We start from the raw sequence: 21,923 nt of genomic DNA on the forward strand, positions 1-21,923 counted from the left end.
TCTCCTTTGCCCTGAAGCTCTTCAGCCATGTCCTGAAACAGACTCGATACCACAGCCACATCTCCTTCCTCAGCACCTGCCTACGGAACCGATTGACCCCGCATGGACTCCGGACTACATTCAGACCAACACAATTTGGACCCAAACAGGACAACCAGTACCTGCAACAAATCCAAAGCCTCCAGCAACAGACCTCTCTCCGGATCCTCCGCTCCACGCTCACAGCCATGCGCCGCTACCTACATTCCCTGCGGTCAGCCCTACCCCAGCTCAGGACAACACTCTCACAGACCAGCAAAGGACCTTTGCTGTTCTTCATCCTCAGAAGGATTCATACACTGAACAAACACTTTTTCCTAGCCATATCGAACATCAAAGAAAGTAAGTACAATAAACTTTCATGTACTCACCCCCACATCCCGGATTCCTCGACCGTTCCTGAACCTTCTCGCGACCTCCGGAACCGCTCGGGTGCCATTGCCCACACTGCCACTGCAGCCACCACCGCCGCGGCAAACGGTGACTTCACTTCCGCCCCCACCACCACACAGATGACAGCCACCACCGACCATGCAGCCTCTGCGATTGCCGCCCAGACAACTGCCTCCACGATCACCAGGAAGACCATTGTTGACAGATACACGTCCGCCACGGGATCCACGGCCACCGGGACCAGCGCCGTTTTTGCCCGGCGTGCCACTTCCGCCCCTGGAGTTGCCATTGCCGTAGCCACTTCCGCCCCCAGTGACGTCATCCATCGCAAATTCACCTGCACCTCCACACACATCATTTACTGTATCCGCTGCACCCGATGTGGTCTCCTCTACATTGGGGAGACAGGCCGCCTACTTGCCGAACGTTTCAGGGAACACTTCTGGGACACCCGCACCAACCAACCCAACCGCCCCGTGGCTGAATACTTTAACTCCCCCTCCCACTCCGCCAAGGACATGCAGGTCCTTGGCCTCCTCCATCTCCAGATCCTGGCCACACGACACCTGGAGGAAGAGCGCTTCATCTTCCGCCTAGGAACCCTTCAAATACACAGGCTGAATGTAGATTTCTCCAGCTTGCTCATTTCCCCTCAGTCCCATATCTCAGTCCCAGCCCCCAGATTCAGCACCGTCCTCTTGACCTGCAATCTTCTTCCCAACCTCTCTACCCCCACCCCCTCTCTGGCCTATCACCCTCACCCTCACCTCCTTCCACCTATCATATTCCCAGCGCCCCTCCCCCAAATACCCCCACCCCCCCCCACCTTTTATCTCAGCCCGCTTGGCACACCAGCCTCATTCCTGAAGAAGGGCTTATGCCTGAAACATCGACTCTCCTGCTCCTCGGATGCTGCTGGCCTGCTGCACTTTTCCAGCACCACATTTTTCAGTGCAGTAATAGTGGCAAGGCAAGGATGTGTCCGCGAGAAGTGAGTTGTCTTCTTGAATTGCTGCAGTCCACGTAATGCTGTCAAGAACATCCAGGATTTTGGTCCAATGACAGTGAAGAAATGGTAGCGTAGTTCCAAGTCAGGATGGGGTGTAGTTTGGAGGCGAAAACATTTGGTGTGTCTCCATGCAGCTGCTGTGTTTGCACTTCTAAGTGATAGAGGTTGTGGTTTTGTGTGGTGTTGTCCAAGGTGTCTTATTGAGTTATTGCAGTGTATTTTTTTAGATGTTAAACACTGCTGCTACTGTGTGTCGATAATGAATGTTGAAAGTGGGGGATGGGGTATCAAACGGACTGCTTTTAGCTTCTTGATTGTTTTGGAACTACACGCATCCAGGAAAATGGATTCAATCACTCTCTTACCTGTGTCTTTTAGACAGTGGACAGTGAATTATTCATGACAGAATTTCCAGGCACTAACTAAATCTTGTAGCCATATAATTTATATGACTTTCCAGTTCAGTTTCTTGCTTGACCAATTGTCACACTGAGGACTCAATCCTGACCAGTATTCCCTTCTGAAGCAGAGCTGATGAATGATGTCTTCTCTGACTTGCCGAGAGGTCATGTTAATTAAAATAAAGCATCACAAGCGTGATAGACCTGTGCTTTGACACAATGAAATTTAAGCACAAAACCCTATATTTTAACGTGAAATCTCAGAAATAAGGTTTGTCAATCTGTATTTAAGTGAAAGCATCTTTATGTAACCCAATTCAGATGCAGGTAGACCTCCCTCTGACCATCCTCCCAGTACTCTTCCACATTGAGAAGTATCCTGAGGGGTAACAGTCCTCTAGGTAAAGTCAGTATAATAGAGAATAAATCACTCCTCAATGGTAAGAGGAGTTAAACAGAAAGTGGTCAAAGGCATCCATTGTGATGAATTTGTGTTTTGTACAAATCGTGTAAGATACAGGGAAGAAGATTTTAAAATCTGCAGTGAAGTCTGCGCGCTTCAGGAATGAAACCCACTTGAATACTAATTGCAACCTTATTGGAAATGATAGGAAGTAAGCTCTTAGGACACTCACACATGAACAATTCTCCACCAGATTTTCTATTTCCTTGCAATACATCACTATCACAAGTTCCTCTGCATAAACTAGTGGAGGGAATCTTCTGACTTTGCATTGTCAGCCAGAAATCATTCCTGCTGAGTGCACATACCATGAGTGAAGACCATAAGACCATAAGATATCAGCCCATCGTTTCTACTCTGCCATTCAAACATGGCTGATGTGTTTCTCAATCCCATTTTGCTGCCTTCCCCTTGTAACTTTTGATCCCTTGAATAACCCATCTCTCTCTTAAACACACTCAGTAACTTGGCTTCCACAACCTTCTGCAGATGTCCAAGATTCACCACCATTTGGCTGAAGAAAGTCCTCTTCATGTCAGTTCTAAAAGGTCGTGCCTTTACTCTGAGGCTGTGCCTTTGGGTCCTAGTTTCACCAACCACTGGAAACATTTTCTCCATGTCCACTCTATCCAGGCCTCTCAATATTCCATATGTTTCAATGAGATACCCCACATCAGCTTTCAACATTCTATCAAGTACAGACCATGAGTCTTCAACCACTCCTCATCAGACTAGCCCTTCATCTATGGGATCATTCTTGAAAACTACCTGTGGAGCCCTTCCAACACCAGCACATCCTTCCTCTGGTTCAGGACCCAAAAAACATGTTTGTTTTTCAATTCACTCATGAAACGTTGGCATTGCTGGCCGGCCAGCATTTATTGCCTCTCTCTAGCAATCCCTGAACTGAATGACTTGCTAGGCCATCTCAGAGGACAGTTGAGAGTCAACCACATTGCTGTGGGTCTGGAGTCACATGTAGGCAAGACGAGGTGAGAATGACAGATCTCCTTCCCTGAGGAATATTAATAAGCCAGATTTTTTTTCCCAACAGTTAACAATGGTTTCATGATCATCATTATTTTATGAATTCCATATGTTTTGTTTTGTATTCAAGTTCCACCATCTACTGTGGCAGGTTTTGAACCCAGGTCCTGAGAACTTCAGCTAAATTTCTGGATTAATAATCTAGCCATTGTTTCACTAAAACTGCTCACAATATTTTAAATGTGATGCTGCAGCAGTACATCCCTGCTCTTGTATTAATGGATGCTAATATTGTGTTTGCCGACTGAATTGCCAACTGAGCCCGAATGTAAATCTTAAAAGAAGATTTCTAAAGTATTTTCCCATTTAAAAAATAATCTCTGCCTCTACTCTTCCTACCAAAGTGTATAATCTCACACTTTCTCACATTGTATTCCATCTGCCATTTCTTTGCCCACTCACCTAGCTCATCCAGGTCCTTCTGCAGCTTCCCCACTTCCTCAACACTACCTGTCCCTTCACCTATTTATGTCATTTATAAATTTAGCAAACAATGCCATTAGTTTCCTCATCCAGGGTATTAGTTTATAATGTGAATGCTTGTGGACCCAACAGTGACCACTGCAGAACTCCAGTCACCAGCTGCAATCCTGAAGAAGACCCCTTTATCCATACTTTTTGCCTTCTGTCAGTCAACCAGTCCTCTATCCCTGCCAGTTCCTGCACCTTAGACCATGGAGTCTTATTTAGCAGATTCTTGTGTGGTACCGTGTCAGTTGTCTTCTGGAAATCCCATAGATCACATCTGCTGGCTCTCCTTTGTATGACTAGCTCATTACTTCCTCAATGAATGTAAACAGATATGTCAAGCATGACGTCCCCTTGACAGAATTGTGCTGACCCAGCCCTATTTTACCATGTAACATCTCTAGAATTACCTCAGCTATCTCCCTCAGAACTCTGATATGTAGTCCATATAGTCCAAGTGATTTATCTATCTTCAGACCTTTTACCTTCCATAGTGCCTTCTTCTTAGTGATGGCCATGATGCTCACCTCTGCTCTAACTCTCTTGCAGTTCTAGTATGCTGCTGGTGCCTTCCACCATGAAGACTGTTGCAAAGTACTTATTCAGCTCTTCACCATTTCTTTGTTCCTCATTTCTACTTCTCCAGCCTCATTTTTCAGCTGTCCAGTGTCCACTCTTGCCTCTCTCTTACTTTTTATATATACAAAAATAAACTCATGCAATCCTCTTTAGATTTACTATCCTCTGAGAAAAGAACTTTCTTCTCATCTCTGCCTTAAATGGGAACACCTTAATCTGAGATTATGTTCTCTCATCCTTGACTCCCCCTTGGAGAGCAGCCAGAGGAAGTTTCTCACATAGATTGCCACTCCGCTGCTTTTTTTCACATTCATAAAGAGCTCCACATATCGAAAAGGAGATTCCAATCAGCTCCCCTTCAGAAATTCAGTCCTGCGCTTCCAATTGGACTAGAGGTGAGTTGGTTGCAAGCCAATCATAGCCCCTTTTTCACAGCAGTCAGTTTCCATATCCTGTGATTTCAAAGTCCCACATCCCAGTCGGTCATTTTGGTGGTTCCTGAGATGGGTTAAGTCTAGAAGGTCTGTGTGAGGTTATTATGCAGGGTGGGTAAGTTGCTAAGGTGGGGTTAGTTGGATTCCAGGGTGTCAAGTGTTGTGAGGGTGGTCTGGCAAGGTGGAGATTGGAGGGGGTGGGTGCTGGCGGGTTAGCTGATTGCTAAGTCATGCACCAACTGAATAGAGGTATGGAGCCAGCTGAGTAGGGTACTGGATGGATAGGGTGCAAGGTGGGGAGGAGATCAGTGTTTGGGGTGATGGATAAGTAGGGCGCCAGGTAAATAGGGTGCCAGGATGATAGATAGGTAAAATACCAGATAAGCAGGGTACAAGATAGATAGGCTGCCTGAACAAGTTAGGTCATGCAGTATTTTGAGTCAGGGTACATGGGAGGTAAGGGATCCAGTAGAGGTGGGGAGCACTGACGGGTCCTTGGGGATTTTTCAGTGTGGTAAAAACAATGACTGCAGATGCTGGAAACTAGATTCTGGATTAGTGGTGCTGAAAAAGCATAGCAGTTCAGGCAGCATCCGAGGAATGCCATGGCAGAGAGGCTATTGGTGACCGAGGTTCTGGGGTGGAAAGAAGTTTGTCAAATCAGTGGTAGGAGCTTTAGGTTCTGGAGGGAGCATGTGTTGTCAGGTCCGGTGACAGGGTGTCAGATCCATGGTGGGGGTGGGCTGGATGTGGTAGATGCTGGATGCAGTGGTGGAGGCAGGGGTTTTAGATCATGGATGGAGAAGAGAATATCAGGTCAGGATCTAGGGATATAAAAAGTCTGCGAGTTGGGACTGTGTGAGGTAAGTTGGGGGAGGGTGTCAATTTAGCAGTTGCTCTGGAGCAAGTCTATGGGCTGAATCTTATCTTTTTTTTGGCCAAATCTGAGTGCATTGAGATTTTTGTAGAGGTTGCAGCTGCACAGCCTGGTGAGATAATTCTCTCTATCTTACTAGACACAGCTCATTAATTATCCACCATACCCTTATAGCATCTTAATGTTTGATTTCAGCTCAATCTCACCACTGGTCATTCCCAAAACAACTCAGAGGATATCCATCAAACCACCAGCATCTCTTGGAAGCATGCCATCTTTGAAAGACCACTGTATACCCAGATAAGACTTGGAAATCTGGCACTTGCCCTCACTGGTAGCATAATGGCCCCGCAGCCACAAAGCCACACTACCCATGCACATGGACAGCCTGGCTAACACTCTCTCACATGTGCAACTCATTCTTTCACCCTAGACACTATTTAATACCCACAACACACACTTTACCTGTCCTTTGTTGCATCCTATCTGAATGACCTAAGTCCTATCCTATCCACAGTGTTCACAATAGACCTTCATCTTGTAATTGTCCAGTAGAAGGACATCACATGCAGGCAAGCAATTGGTCAAACACAAACATGAGCTTTCATTTACAGAAAGCAAGAGGGAATACAAACAAAGCTAACAGAGGCTGAACATCACCCCCACAATGCCAAGCAGATTTCAGCATCATGACCAAAGTTTATTTTACAGTCCACGGTTTTGTGCCATATCCAGCTGTCTTCTGTTGGAAGCTGGTGCCAGTGAGATTATGTATGGCTTGCAGTGTCCATTGCAACTGAGCTTTGTAATGCACAATGTCAGCTCCTCTTCCCCAATGTCCTCATCCTCCACCTCCTTCTCGGAAGACTGCTCCCATTCCCCTAGTTCCTCAGCATGCAGCACATCGCTTTGATCCTACTATTAAAGTGCAAAACACAGCACTCCTGGATGGTGCTCTACTCTTTTTCCAGACAATACTGGAACTCCTCCCATTCAGACAGGTCCAAGCATTGGAACCACCATCATAGCTCCATTGTGGCTCTGGTTGCAGTTTATTGGATGGCATTAAACCTGTGCTCCACTCTGTCCAGAGCTTACAGAATGGTGTCATGAGCCATAGTCATAGTGAGTGACCTTTGACCTCCAGTAATCAGCCTTGTTAGGGCCCTGGATCATCAAACACATGAGGTAAACACTGGAGTGCTCTAGTATGTAGGAGTCACTGCAGCTGCCGGCGTAGCGGCACACGGCTCCAGGAGATGGTAGCACTGATCACAGATCAGCTGTATATTGCTCGAATAGAATCCCTTCCAGTTGTTGACACTCCCCTCAGTGTACTGTCAATGGCACCCTGACCCTGGGGAAACCAAGCTAGCTTTCTGAATCCTACTGCCCTAGCTGTAACACTGACCTCATCATGGGTGAGTGAAATGATAAAGTGTGGCCTTCCCAAGTTGCATCCTCCAAGGATTTCACACTTACTTTAGCTACTCTTTCTTTTTGTCTGTCCATTGAAGCTCTTGTTGTTTGGTTCTAGATTTCTTGCTAATTTACTTTCATAATCAATTTTCTGCATCTTTATTAGCTTTTAATCACTGCCATTCTTGAAAAAACACTTCCAATCCTTTGGCTTCTATTATTTTTGCTGCTTTGTATGCCTTTGTTTTGATTAGATACTTGCCTTGACTGCCTTTGTTAACCGTGTGTTGTTCATATTTCTCATTGAGGCCTTCTTTTTGACCAGACTAAATCTTTGCTGAATGTATAAAATTTCTGAATATCCTAGTCAGGCTGAGTATGAACCCCAGTTCCTGACTAGCAATCAAATTATTCTCTGAGCAGTTTGAGTGTCTTTTTAAATATCTCTTTTCATATTGTGCTCAAAATGTAGTGTTGACCTTGCATTATGTTTATTAATGTGTGTTGCTCATGGTTTTAGTGCACATTCAGAGTTGGCAAGTGTGCTTTTTCTGTTAAAAGGTTAACAAAAATGAGGAGTCACAGAGTGCTATTACATATAAAACTCTGGTGAGACACCAGTTGATGAGAAACACAATGAGAATCACCTTGGAATCAATTTCTCCTCTGCCCTTGAAATGTCGTTACAAGAAAATTATGCCCTATTTAAGCAGACTATTGAGTAACCCTGCTTTCTGAAACTCATTTGTCCTGCCTTAAAGTGTATTTTTGGAAAGCTGTTACTGACAAAGAAGACTAAATCAGACTGGAAGGCTCCCCAGCCAGTCTCTTTGGAGAGTGACAAATCTCCGTTTTGTGCCAGAACTGCAGGCTAGGCAATTATCAGAGTGAGTAGTTACACTGACTCAGCTGTAGTTTCCCAACCTATCCTTATAAATATTATATTTTGTTCCAATGGCTGTCTACTGAACATAGGTAAAAGGATGCTGGCAGAACCTTTAAAATCAAACTGCAGCAGTGGCATTTTTTTTTAAATTACCTCATAGACAAGGTGCCATGAAGCAAGAATTCCAAGCAGATATTTTGAGTTCCAACAGCTTTTGGGAATTTTTGAGGTAAAGGTAAATAGATTGACTTGTGAATCGATCTGAATTCCATTCAAAAATGGGAGGTGATAGCCTACTGGTATTATCACTGGACTGTTTCTTGAGAACCTAGGTAACATTCTGGGGTCACTGGTTCAAATAATTGAACATAGAACATAGAAAATTACAGCACAGAATGGCTTTGCATGCCTTTGGCCCACGATGTTGTGCCGAGGATTATTCCTAACGTAAAATAAAGTAAGCTAATCTATTCACCTCTCAATTTACTGCTGTCAATGTGCATGTCCAGCAGTCGCTTAAAGTCCCCAACGACTCTGCTTTCACCACCACCGCTGGCAACGCATTCCATGCATTGACAACTCTCTGTTTAAAGAACCTACCTCTGATGTCTCCTCTATACCTTCCACCTAACATCTTAAAACTATGACCCCTTGTGCCAGTCAATCCTGCCCTGGGGAAAAGCCTCTGGCTATCGACTCTATGCATGCCTCCCACTACCTTATATACCTCAATCAGGTCTTCCTTCTCTCCAGAGAGAAAAGTCTGAGCTTAGTCAACTTCTTTTTGTAAGACAAGCCTTCCAGTCCAGGCAGCATCCTGATAAACCTTCTTTGCACCCTCTCCAAAGTCTCCGTATCTTTCTTTATAGTAGAGCAACCAGAACTGGACACAATATTCCAAGTGTGGTCTCACCAGGGACTTGTAGAGCTGCAGAAAATCCTCGTAGCTCTTAAAATCGATCCCCCTGTTCATGAAAGCCAAAACACCATATGCTTTCTTAACAACCCTATCCACTTGGGTGGCAACTTTGAGGGATCTATGTACTTGCACTCCCAAATCCCTCTGTTCCTCCACACTGCCAAGAATCCTGTCTTTAATCCTATATTCAACATTCAAGTTCGACCCTCCAAAATGCATCAATTTGCATTTATTCAGGTTGAACTCCAGCTACCATTTCTCAGCCGAGCTCTGCATCCTGTCACAGTTGCGCTGCAGCCTGCAGTAGCCCTCGATACTATTGACAACACCTCCAACTTTTGTGTCATCTGCAAATTTACTAACTCACCCCTCAACCTCCTCATCATAGTCATTTATAAAAATCACAAAGAGCAGAGGCCCAATAACAGAGTCCTGCGGGCACCACTCAACACTGACCTCCAAACAGAGTGCTTTCCATCTACAACTACTCTCTGCCTTCTGTCAGCTAACCAATTCTGAATCTAGAGAGCTAAATCTCCCTGTATCTCATACCACCTGACTTTATGAATGAGCCTACTGTGGGGAACCTTATCAACTGCCTTGCTGAAGTCCAAATGCACCATATCCACTGCTCGACCTTCATCGACCTGTCTCATCACCTCCTCAAAGAACTCTATAAGATTAGTGAGACATGATCTGCCTCTCACAAAGCCATGCTGACTGCCTTTAATCATGCTATATTTTTCCAAATAGTCATAAATCCTATCCCTCAGAATTCTTTCCAAAACTTTGCTGACCACAGAGGTAAGACTGATTGGTCTGTAATTACCAGGGATTTCTCTATTACCCTTTTTGAAAAGAGGAACAACATTCACTCCCTCCAATCCTCCTGTGGCGAGTGAGGAGGCAAAGATCTTCGCCAAGGGTTTAGAAACCTCCTTACTCCCTTCCCGGAGCAACCTAGGATAAATCTGGTCTGGCCCAGGGAACTTATCAATCTTAATGTTTGCCAAAATTTCCAGCACATCAATTTCATCAAATTTGATTTTTTCAAGCCTGTATCCCAACTCCTCAATGTTCTCATTCGCTACCAAAGTCCCTTTCCTTGGTGAAAACTGAAGCAAAAAACTCATTTAGGGCTTCTTCTATCTGCTCAAACTCTACACACAAGTTCCCTACGCTATCTCTGACCGGCCCTACCTTCCCCCTGATCATTCTCTTATTCCTCACATATGAGTAAAGTGCCTTTGGGTTCTCTCTAATCCTTCCCGCCAAGCCTTTTTTGTGCCCGTCCTGGCTCTCCTCAGTCCAGTTCTGAGCTCCTTTCTAGGAGCCATGGTAATCCTACCATGGTAGATGGTAGAATATGAATTTGATGAAGATCAGGAATTAAGAGTCTAATAATGACCATGAATCCATTGCTGATTCTTGGAAAACCCCATCTGATTCACTAATGTCCTTTAGAGAAGGAAACTGCCATCCTTACCTGGTCTGGACTTGATGTGACTCCAGACCCACAGCAATGTGGTTGACTATGATCTGACCCACAGCAATGTGGTTGACTGCCCTTTGGGCAATTAGGGGCGAGTGATAAATTCTAGCAATGCCCTCATCCCATGAAGAAATTAAAGAAAAATCAAAGTGTCAGTGATCCACTTCTTCACAGTGATATCATTAGCTGACAAAGCTCCAGCATCTGGATAATGATAGAGAATCACATTCATGAGGATAGATTGACTGACAAAAGACTGAATCATTCACTATGAGGTATATGTGAGGGGTAACTGGTTCATGCTGAGTTCTATTAACTTGGGCATAGAGTCACAATATTGACATTTGCTGACAATAGAAAAGTAGAGTGACATCAACAACAAAAGCTATTAAAGAGTTCAGGAAGACAGGTGCCATTTAACATGGACAAGTAGAAGGTAATACATTTTGGGGAAAGGAAATGCGAAAACAGGCAATAGAAAGAAGTGTATAAACAATATCAAATACATACTTCCTTGAACATCCAAGTCTCCATAATCAAAGCCTGAAATATCTAATTCTGTTTTGGCATTTTTCAAAGGCAATCAAATTCACACACAAACTGAAAATGATAGATTACTCAAAGCGTTTGCTCCAACACAATTGAGAACTGTTTCATTTTATACTCCCCTTTGTACACTATATAGAGAATTTTGGATTATTTGGGCACAGCATAAAGTCATCAGAGTGGTTTCAGAAATCAAAAGCTATGTTAACGTGGGAGATTTAATGTACTGAGATTGTTCCCATAAAACTAAAGAAGACTAGTAGGAGAGTTAATTGAGGTGTTTAAAAGGAAAGGTGTTTACACAGTGAACACAGCAAGACTACATCCTCTGATTCCATTGAGTGATCTACCAGGGACTATTTGGGGAGAAGTAGGAAAGTGCAGGTAAGACCAAAATGATATCAACCATGATTTTATTGAGTTTTGGAAGAGGTTTGATTGGCCAAATGGTCAACTCCTGCTTCTATTTCTTATGTTCTTTCAGTGAGTTAGTCCATGCCATTTAAATGCAGTTAGAACATATAGAACATAGAACAGTACAGCAGAGAAACAGACCCTTCAGTCCATGATATTGTGCTGAGCATGACACCAAATTAAACTAATCCCTTCTGCCTGCCCTTGGGTCCATATCCCTCCATTCATGTGCTTGTCTAAAAATCCCTTAAATGCCCTTGTTGTATCTGCCTCCACCACCACCTCTGGCAGTGCATTCCAGACTCCGACCGCTCTGTTTAAAAACCTTGCCTCTCACATCTCCTTTGAACTTCTCCCCTCATCTTAAATGCATGCCCCCTATAATTAGACATTTCAACACTGGAAAAAAGTTGCCTAATTTTCTTATGATTTAATTGGGTCATCACAGGCAAGTATGGCATTTATTGTTATTGAGGTGGCAGTGATGTGTTGCCAACTTGAACCAATGTAGTGCTTTATAAAAGCAAATTACTGCAGATGCTGAAAACAAAAGAGAAAATGCTGGAAAATCTCAGCAGGTCTGGCAGCATCTGTAAGGAGAGAAAAGAGCTGACGTTTTGAGTCTAACTGACCCTTTGTCAAAGCTTTGACAAAGGGTCACTTAGACTCGAAACATCAGCTCTTTTCTCTCCTTACAGATGCTGCCAGACCTGCTGAGATTTTCCAGCATTTTCTCTCTCAATGTAGTGCTTTCACTGCAGGTTGATCCAACATGATGTTAGTGAGGGAATTCCAGGTTTTCAACAAGGGACAGTGAAAGAACCACAATATGTTTCTAAGCCAGGATAGTGTGTGTTTTGGAAAAGAACTTACAAGTACTGGTGTTCCCAACCAATTGCTGTGCTTATCTTTCCAAATGGTAGAAGTCATATATCTAGAATGTGGTGTGCAGAAATCTTGACGGGCAGTAACAACGCATCCAAAGTAGCCACAGTGCACAGTTAACATCATGGATGGAGAACTCAGAAACTAAGTTGGTTTGTTTGGGATTGTGTCAAGCTTCTTGAGTGTTGGAGATTCATTCGTCTAGGCATATGGAGAGTATTCCATTGCATTCCTGACTCATCACCATGTGGACAGGCTTTGGGGAGTCAATTGCACGTAGTAATGGTAGTGAATACACAATAGATTTGCTTTTGGAGACACAATATGGTCGTGGTTGGTCCAGTTCAGTTTCTGGTCAATAATAAACCCCAGGATGTTGATAGTGGGGGATTATGTCATAGGAAAATGGTTACATTCCATTTCTTGGGGTAATTGATTATTTCTTGAGACTTGTGAGACACAAATTTTACTTGCCACTTGTTAACTTAGGCCTGACTGAGTCACGGCATTGTTAATGTGGTATGGAGCTCTTCATTATGTGAAAAGCTGTAAATTGAACTGAACACTTTATAATCATGGGCAAATATGTCTATTTCTGACTTCACAGTGGAAGGAAAATCAATGGTGAAACAGCTGAAGACAGGTGGCCTAAGACATTAATTATAATATTTTTTCCACGTTTCCTGATGAATCTGTGTTGGCAAGTATGGTGTAGATGTGATTTCAACTATTTCAAATATTTAAAGAGTCAATAAAATGATAGTGTGCTTACGAGTTAGAACCAACAAATGAACACGCGAGCAGTGAACAAGAGGAGACCACTCAGCCCTTCAAGCGTGCTCCACCACTCAAGAAGATTATGACGGACCTGAATTTAACCTTAACATGCCTGCATATCCTCAATAATCTTTCATCCCCTTGATAATCAACAATCTATCTACCTCTGCATTTTAAAAAAATTAAAGATCCTGTATCCACTGCATTTTGAGGAAGAAAGAATTCCAAAGACTCTCAAATCTCAGAGAGAAAAATGTTTGCTCACCTCTGTCTTAAATAAGAGTCCCTTTATTTTCAAACTATGACTCCCCAGTTCTACACTCTCCCACAAGAGGAAACATCTTTTCAACATCTACCTGGAAAATTCTGTCAGTATCTTACATGTTTCAATTAAATCATCTCTGACCCCTCTAAATTCAGAGGATAAGGGCCTGTCCTTTACTCATAATGTAATCCATTTATTCCAAGAAAGAGTAAACTCTCGACATGGTTAAGGGTGGCCAAGAGCTGTGCTTCGATCATATAATGCATCATTTGATGCACTCTGGAAACAATGAAAGATTGGAGAGAGATTCTCTCCCATTGCAATGCAAGTTAGAAAATTGCTATTCTTTCAGCAAAGATATAGATTGATGTGGTCCAGGAAATCAGCTGCTGAAAGCCTGTTTCCTGGGTTCATTGCAGGAAGCACTTTGATAACACAAGTAGGCCAGAAAATGTGTATACATTTTCACATTCTCCAGAATAATGTTGTGTGCACAATCCTGGCCCTCTTCCTCTGCCCTGTCAGATCTACTCCACCTCATCATTTCTCACATTCACTTACCTTGCAAGTACACTAATCATTCTCTTTCTACACACTGTCTTATCTATCTATACACCACAGCCATTCACCCTGAACCTTAAGCAATTTTATTTTTTTCCCCCGCTGGTCAGCCTTCACAAATTCATTACATCCATTGAGAGAACATTTGCCATTACACTCACTTACAGGCTTGCGATTTTCTCTGTCACAGAAGAGACCGCAGAATGCGTAAGTAAAGGGACAATGGATCCCCACAGATTCTGCAGTTAACAGCTGCAGCTGAGGAAACACTGGAGATATGTAGAGTTTCAATATCCTTGACCAGTGGAAATGCAAAGATTAGGACCTCCCAGCCACCTCATGGTAGATTTAGATTTTTTTTGCACAATAATAAACTTATGCTGACTTGAGTTCCGCATCATCTGACCTCACCTCATCTAATGCAGAAACCCTTACCCATGACTTTTTTACCTCTTCACTATTAATCTTAATCTCCACTATTCCATGTATTCCTGGCTGGCCTTCACATTCCAATCTCTCTAAGTTTGAGGTCATCCAAAATGTTGCTGCCTGTGCCTTTAACTCATACCACAGATTGTTCCCCTATTACCCACATTATCTGCTTTGTCTCCCAGAGAAATAAGTCTTGTTTTAAAAAATCCCTTGATTTCGATTCCTGCTGAGCCTTGACCCTCCCAATCTATGTTATCTCCTCTAATATCACAATTCTCCAAGATATCTATCGTCCTCCACTTCTTGTCCATTCCTAATTATAATTGTTCAATCAATAGTATCTGTGTGCTTAGTTATCTAGTTCCCAGACTGTGGCATTTTCTTCATAACCTTCACTGCCTATCTTTCCATTTTCCTTTCTTAAGATACTCCTTAAAACATATCTTTTTAACATTAAAGCTTTTGGTTATCTAAGCTCATATCTTTTTCTCAGACTTGGTGTCTTTGTTTTACAATGCTCCTGTGAAGCACTTTGAGGCATCTTTTTAGTTTACAAATGCCATATAAATATAACTAATTATTGTTGTTCTTCTAAAACTCAAATATGCAAAGACCAATCTTGAGAGCCATTATCTTGAAAGGATAAATTGTGTTCTGAATACATTTAACAACATCTAAAAAAAGAGGTAAAATATTGAAATTACAGGGAATCACTTCTTGTTTTTACATCAAAGCTAAAAATCACACAACACCAGGTGTTTATTTGGAAGCACTAGCTTTTGGTGCATTTTTATATCAGTGATATTTCTTACTATGAGCCATATTCAATGCCACCTATATATGTAGTCAAAGAGTCATAAAGTCACAGAGTCATAGAGATGTACAACACGGAAACAGACCCTTCGATCCAACTCATCCATGTCAACCAGATATCCCAACCCAATCTAGTCCCACCTGCCAGCACCTGGCCCATATCCCTCCAAACCCTTCTTATTCATATACCTATTCAAGTGCCTTTTAAATGTTGCAATTTTACTAGCCTCCACCACTTCTTTAGGCTGCTCATTTCACACATATACCCTCTGCGTGAAAAAGTTGCCCCTTAGGTCTCTTTTATATCTTTCCCCTCTCACTCTAAACTTATGCCCTCTAGTTCTGGACTCCCCCACCCCAGCCTTTGTCTATTTATCCTATCCATGCCCCTCATGATTTTGTAAATCTCTATAAGGTCACCCCTCAGCCTCCGACACTCCAGGGAAAAAAGCCTCTGCCTATTCAATCCCTCCCTATAGCTCAAATCCTCCAACCCTGGCAACATCCTTGTAAATCTTTTCTGAACCCTTTCAGGTTTCACAACATCCTTCTGATAGGAAGGAGACCAGAATTGCACGCAATATTCCAACAGTGGCCTAACCAATGTCCTATACAGCCACATCATGACCTCCCAACTCCTGTACTCAAATTCTGACCTGACGGTTTAAAACTTAATAGCTATGTTCATCTTCAACATGTAATGAATTTCACCTGACCAGATTGAGCCAATCTCAAGGAACCATAATGAAGAAAAATCAGTCTGAGCTGAAATTAACATCATTTCAAAAAACATATTGAAATTCATAAATGTTGAAGATGAACATAGCTATTAAGGATTAAGCAAAACTCCCTATCATTCAAAAAGCTGGACTATGTTCTATACAGACACAGAGATAGCTGCCTGGAACTAATGTTTAGCCCAAAAATCCAATTCACACCTTGACTCTAAATGAACAATCAACCAGTTCTAATACCCTAGACTGAAACTAACTTTTACTCTCAGGCTACCCTAACCCAGCCATTATGGAGGCTATACAGATATCAAGTCATGCAACTTCAATCAATATTCATTCAGAGAGATACCAGACATTTCACTTAATTCAAAATACGTTTACACCTACTCACCTACTCAGGAAGACAAATGACCTCAACAGGGGACACCAGTATCACAATGGAAAGTGCAGATTTGGCACAAAGATAACAGGCCTGCATATCATTTGAGAGAACTATCCCTACATCTACTGCCAGGAGAGGGATCCCAAAGAACTACCACCCAGAGAGATTTCCCTGCAGCTACCACTAGGAGAGGGATCGCAGGGTGACTCTCCCCGAGAACTATCTGCACAGCAGTCTCCAGAAGAGGTATCCCAACTGCAATCCCGAAACCTACCGGGGGACAAAAGGCAACCGACCACGGCCAGCAGGCCTGAGAACCGCCAATCCAACCGACACCATAAGGCCTCAGGCACATCCTGAAGTGAAAACCGATCCACAAAACCACTAGAAAGTAAGAAAACGCAAGTACTCACCTGATAAATCCAACACATGTCCAGCTGCATCAGCGGACTCAACCCAGACTGAAGGCCTGCACCATCCAAAGTCTTCATTGCGGCACTGGGTACAGCAAGTGGGAGCAGCCACCTGCACTTCAAAATCAGTCTGGAGACAGACCCTTCTTACTGCAGGGTTTCTGGGTTGAGATCAGTAATTAGCTAATCTTTAAGTAGTCCAAATCGCCCCCAGATCCCTGGTTCTGACACTGGACTTATTTAATGAATGTGCAATGAAGAAGGCACCAGACACGTGTTTCAGGGCAAAATAATCTCTGTGTTTATTTAAATATAAAAAATATATATAATACAGGAAATAAAAGACAAAAGCAATAAACAAATTTTGTTTGGCTGCCTGTCTTTTGTGTGAAAGGGCTGAAAGCAAAGGTTTCTGGGTTTATTACATAGAACAACTAAATTACTTTGTTGTTTAAATCCATTCTGCTAAAGTTACTATATTGTTACTATATTGCTAAGTCTTTTGTTCAAGGTACAAACCGGTGTCTGGATTTGATTATTCACAGTATCTGAGGTTGATTATTCAAAGGTCTGGTCAGAAATCATTAAGGTATATTTTGAGGGTCTTTGAAGGCTTTAATTCTACTGTGTTGCAAATACAGAAGAAGAAAGAATGACTTGGTTTGGCTGTCTGTCTTCATGTTGTAACAAATGCAGCAGCTCCAGCTGTATTGATTTTTTTTCTATGCAATGTAATGTTTAATAATCTAAAGGGTAAAATTGACAATGTTCAAATTTGTCTCAAACAATCATTTTTATGCTGGACAAATGTAACATTTACTTATGATGGTGGTAAAAATGGATTATACATTTTTGATTTCCATCAACTGATTTCAGTACCTGGCATCTTTTATTGACCAAAATGCTTTTAAAAGTGGGAAAACAATGATTTACAGTGTCTACTGTGGTCACCTGACCAGATTGAGCCAATCTCAAGGAACCATAATGAAGAAAAATCAGTCTGAGCTGAAATTAACATCATTTCAAAAAACATATTGAAATTCATAAATGTTTCTCTGGATACAGCCACACCTTTCTAGACTTTTTGCCTATTGGGTTGAAGGTCCTGTGCAGATTATCCAGCTTTTTTAAAACAAACAATGAAGCCAGACATGGGAATAAACAAGAGAACTTTATTTTAGGTTAACTGCTTTTAGGCAGAGAGAGAAGAAACTGAAACTGCAACAGCAGAACTGGAATGTTTGTTCACTCCTTTTCTGTGTATTTCAGCTTCTTGATTCTGTAGCATTCGATAATAAGTAAATCTGAAATATCCATTCGCTGGAACTCCAGAATGTCTGCAAATGTTCCTACTTTTGAGGATACATATAATCAATTAAGTAAACACTGTCTTGTGATAAAGCTGAAAACGCCAAGCAATCTAAGAACTTTTAAACTGCATGTTCTTTCATCTTCCTTTTTATTGCTAGACTCTTTTATTAAACTTTATACTCATATGCTTGCATGCATGTTTGATGTCACATTTTACGATTCTTATCGGGGTAGTAGATAATAAACTTCCTTTTTTTTACTCAAGAAAGCCTTGTAATTTACCCTTCAATTTTGATTAGTATGATATCTGAATTGATGTCTGATAGAATTGCAGCCTTAAAAAAATGAAGAAGTCTCATTTTTGTTGCCAACCAAAGGGGCTAAAAAGAGAAGATCCAATTCACACCTTTTCCACACTCCCCACTCCACCATTAGCTGGTCTTAACAGTGCACTGTAGCTCAAAACCAGTTCAAATTCCCCACAGCAAAGTCAAAACAGTCATTAAGTTGCAAGAATTATATGAGCAAAAATCTCCTCATGTTGATTGGCCAGCATTCCACAACTGCAGCCTCAATGAGGAACTGAGGTAGCCCTAGACTTTCAGCAGGGGAGTACATATTAATTTGTTCACTGAAGAATTGTGGCAGTTTTCCCTCATAAATGTATGGCACAGATCTTTAAAAGACTCCATTCTATTCCACTCTTTTATTTTCTGTAAATCACCTTGTCATCGCCACCAAGAAAATACTACAGACTTTCATTAAATTGAAACGGGCAAATTAAACTGCTGCTTGCTCAGCTGTGCCACTCATACTGCAACTTGACAGTAAAATATGATCAATTAAATCTTACTTAACAAACCATAAACTTATAATTATAATTTATTTTCCTACATATATGATGAGCATTATTATAATATGCAAAGTACTGCTTTGGGAACTCAGCAGAAATAATCTACTTTTGCATTCAGGTTAACTGCAGTGTCTGAAGTGAGATTATTAGTTTTTAAAAATTTTTTTTGGGGCATATTTGATAATATTTTAGCAACTTGATTGTGGAAATGCATGCCTAGATTCTATCAATGAAATATATAGGTCTTACCATAAGTTCCTGTGATCTGAAATGTAATGGAGAAACTGGTAACATTTGCATTGGAACAGTCATCATACCCTGAAGTATAAAACATAGGTGTTCTGACCTCTCCAGCTTCAATTTTAGTGTGTCAGCTGTATCTCAGTTTGTAGCAAACTTGGTTTTATTCAGATGTCATGGGATCAGGCCCTAAAAAAAAACTGGACAGACTCCAGTGCAGTATTGAGGCTGTCATGCAGTAGCAGAGGTGCTGGTTTTGGAATATGTTAAAAAGCCACTTCTGCTCTGTGATTGACTCTCTTACACTATTTCAAAGCAGAGGATTGAAGTCATCCTAATGTCCTAGTAATACTTATCCCTCTATCAATGTCATGTAAATTGAGTATTTCATTGCTATTGACTTGGTTTCTTGGATCAAAACCACAGCCAGGATGATATATCTGAGGTGCTGCCCTACACATCAGCTCTTGTAACATACACCACAGAGAAACTGTTCTTTTCAGGATGTTTATTAACAAAACCAGTTATTTACAATATTATAATGTCTCAGATCAGTACATAGTCTGGATTCAATGCTTACTGCTATTACTGTACATTACTGCAACCTGTCTGACTGAGAAAACAGGGCCAACTGCATTGCATTGGGAAAGCAAAGTAGGAATCCTTACACCAGAATATCACATGTCATAATGGCATGTAACTGTCCTAATGGTACCCTGAGTGTCTAGTTTGGAATCGGTGGAATAATACAACAATATCGCATTGGTGTTTGAGGAGGCTTGCCATCTCCAAACTCCTACATTGCAAGAGTGACAACTATTCATGAGCATGGTTCTAAAATGATTGGATTGCTGTAGTGATGTATTGTGCTCATCAATACAGAGGAAAAACAAACTGTGAAGATTTCTACTGCTCTTCGCACTACCAGTTCCACTCAAGTTCCATGACCAATAAATGGAAGTCAGCCATCAGTGTGAATAATGTTAAAAAGTGCAAATTGTGAATGTATCTTTCATGCTGGCACACAGAGGTATGTTCTAATCAGATAGCTAGGGGATTGCAGTGACATTGACATTACTAATTAATTGATTTTAGTTTACCATCACAACCCTGTTATACAACATTGACATGAAACAAAGGCTGTAGCTATTTGCAGGACAGACTTTGAAAGTCTGGGCTTCTTAAAAAAAAAACATCATGTGGGTGTTACTGGTTGCACCAGAATTTCTTGCCAATTCATAATTGCCTTTGAGAATTGATTAAATAGTTTACCAATGGTTCATCAACCAGACCACATTTTCTTAAAAATAACCTACTTACTAACATTCTGTTTTGTTTCCACCAAGTCTACCCAGCTCCTGAACTCAATACAGCCTCAGTTCAAACAAATAAAAGGGCTGAATATCAGACATGAGGTTAGAGAGAATGGCCTTGACATCAAAGATCCATTTGACAGAATATAATATCAAGGATTCCGAGCAAACCTGGATTCAATGGGAATCAAGGGGGAAAACCCTCTCCTATTGAGGTCAAAACAAGCACAAAAGAAATTAATTGCTTTCAAGAAGACTCTCAAATAAATGTTGATCTGGCCAGTGATGACCACACAGTATGAACAAATAAAAAAGGGAAGGTGGTAATGAGCTACCTTCTTGGACTTCTGAGGATTACGTGATGTCAGTATATCTGCACACTGTAAGATAGGGAGTTCCAGGAATTTGACCCCAGACAATGACTGAACGGATAGTTCCAAGTCAGGATGGTATGGGTTGGAGGGAAGTTGCAGGTTGAGCTGTTCTCAGTCTTCAGCTGCCCTTGTGCATCTAAGTGGTAGACTCCATGGGTTTGCAAGCTGTGAGTAAATGTGTGTGTACTCCCTTTAAAGAACAACAGGTCACACAATTCCAATCATACCACATCTGATGGAATTATTCAAGTATTTTTAAATCAATTGATTTTAAAGCTGATAGCATATTTTAAGTGGAGTATGTCTAGATTGGCTAGATATGTTGAGGGTCTTCTTGCCAAAGGCTTGTTGATCTTCCTCTTATCCAAGCTGTTGAGGGGATCTGGTAGGGTGAAGGTCGATGGTAAGGCCACTTCTATAATGTTGCAAGAGGAAACTACCTCCTGGAACTGTCCTGTCTCATTTTGTAAAGGGAACATCTAGACAAGGGACAAGGCAGGTGGAAATTGGATGCAAGACAAGCACTTGGGACATTTAAGTAATTAAAGAAATCAGCTTTCTAAGATCCAGTGAGAAACCTTTCAAAAATCTTGACTTAGCCAAAAGGACAACATATTCAGCTTAAAGTTATTTCCAAGAGCAGGTTGTAAGAAATGTAATTTGTCTCAAAATGGAAGCATGCACAATTTGCTGCTTTGATTCATTTCACTCAGCTCCATAATTAATACACACTACGCACCTCTCACACCAGATTGCTAGCCTTTACATCACAGCTTCGGGAAACTCACTATATTTATGTAAATTTCACAATGTGAATCGTGAAGGTTAACCTGATCATGAGTCCAATTCTCTTCAAGAGCTATTCTGATGTCAACAATTTTAGTAAACAACAAAAGTATTGACAAGGTTAAATGTCAATTATTATGGAAATTTCACTTGAATTAGGCTTTACACCACATTTCAAGAATTTTGACTAGCATTCAACACCAACATTCAACTTTCTAATGTATTGTGACACACTGCTAACTTGCAGGCCCTGAAGTTTTAGCCCATTTTTTTACAGCTAAAGTATTGCTTGCATTTTATGAAAAGGCATTTTTAGCTGAGTGGATCTTCTAATCAACATTATTTCTTACTTGTACCATTTTCATCCAAAATATTCGTGATATTTTTTTCATGACCTT

At 41.5% G+C, this 21,923-nt stretch overlaps 1 protein-coding gene and 1 long non-coding RNA gene across 3 annotated transcripts in view; one reads left to right on the forward strand and one right to left on the reverse strand.

Annotated features, from left to right (window-relative positions):
* rit1 (Ras-like without CAAX 1) overlaps positions 1 to 21,923 on the forward strand; it is a 302,874-nt gene that overhangs the window by 277,893 nt on the left and 3,058 nt on the right. The gene's annotated exons all lie outside the window — the stretch shown is intronic.
* LOC148152184 (uncharacterized) overlaps positions 1 to 21,923 on the reverse strand; it is a 278,077-nt gene that overhangs the window by 185,820 nt on the left and 70,334 nt on the right. The window lies entirely within an intron of this gene.

This window comes from Chiloscyllium plagiosum, unplaced genomic scaffold (genome assembly GCF_037043375.1).
Source record: "Chiloscyllium plagiosum isolate Xiang-an unplaced genomic scaffold, Cpla_swu_hap1 HiC_scaffold_1, whole genome shotgun sequence".
Lineage (NCBI taxonomy): Eukaryota > Metazoa > Chordata > Chondrichthyes > Orectolobiformes > Hemiscylliidae > Chiloscyllium > Chiloscyllium plagiosum.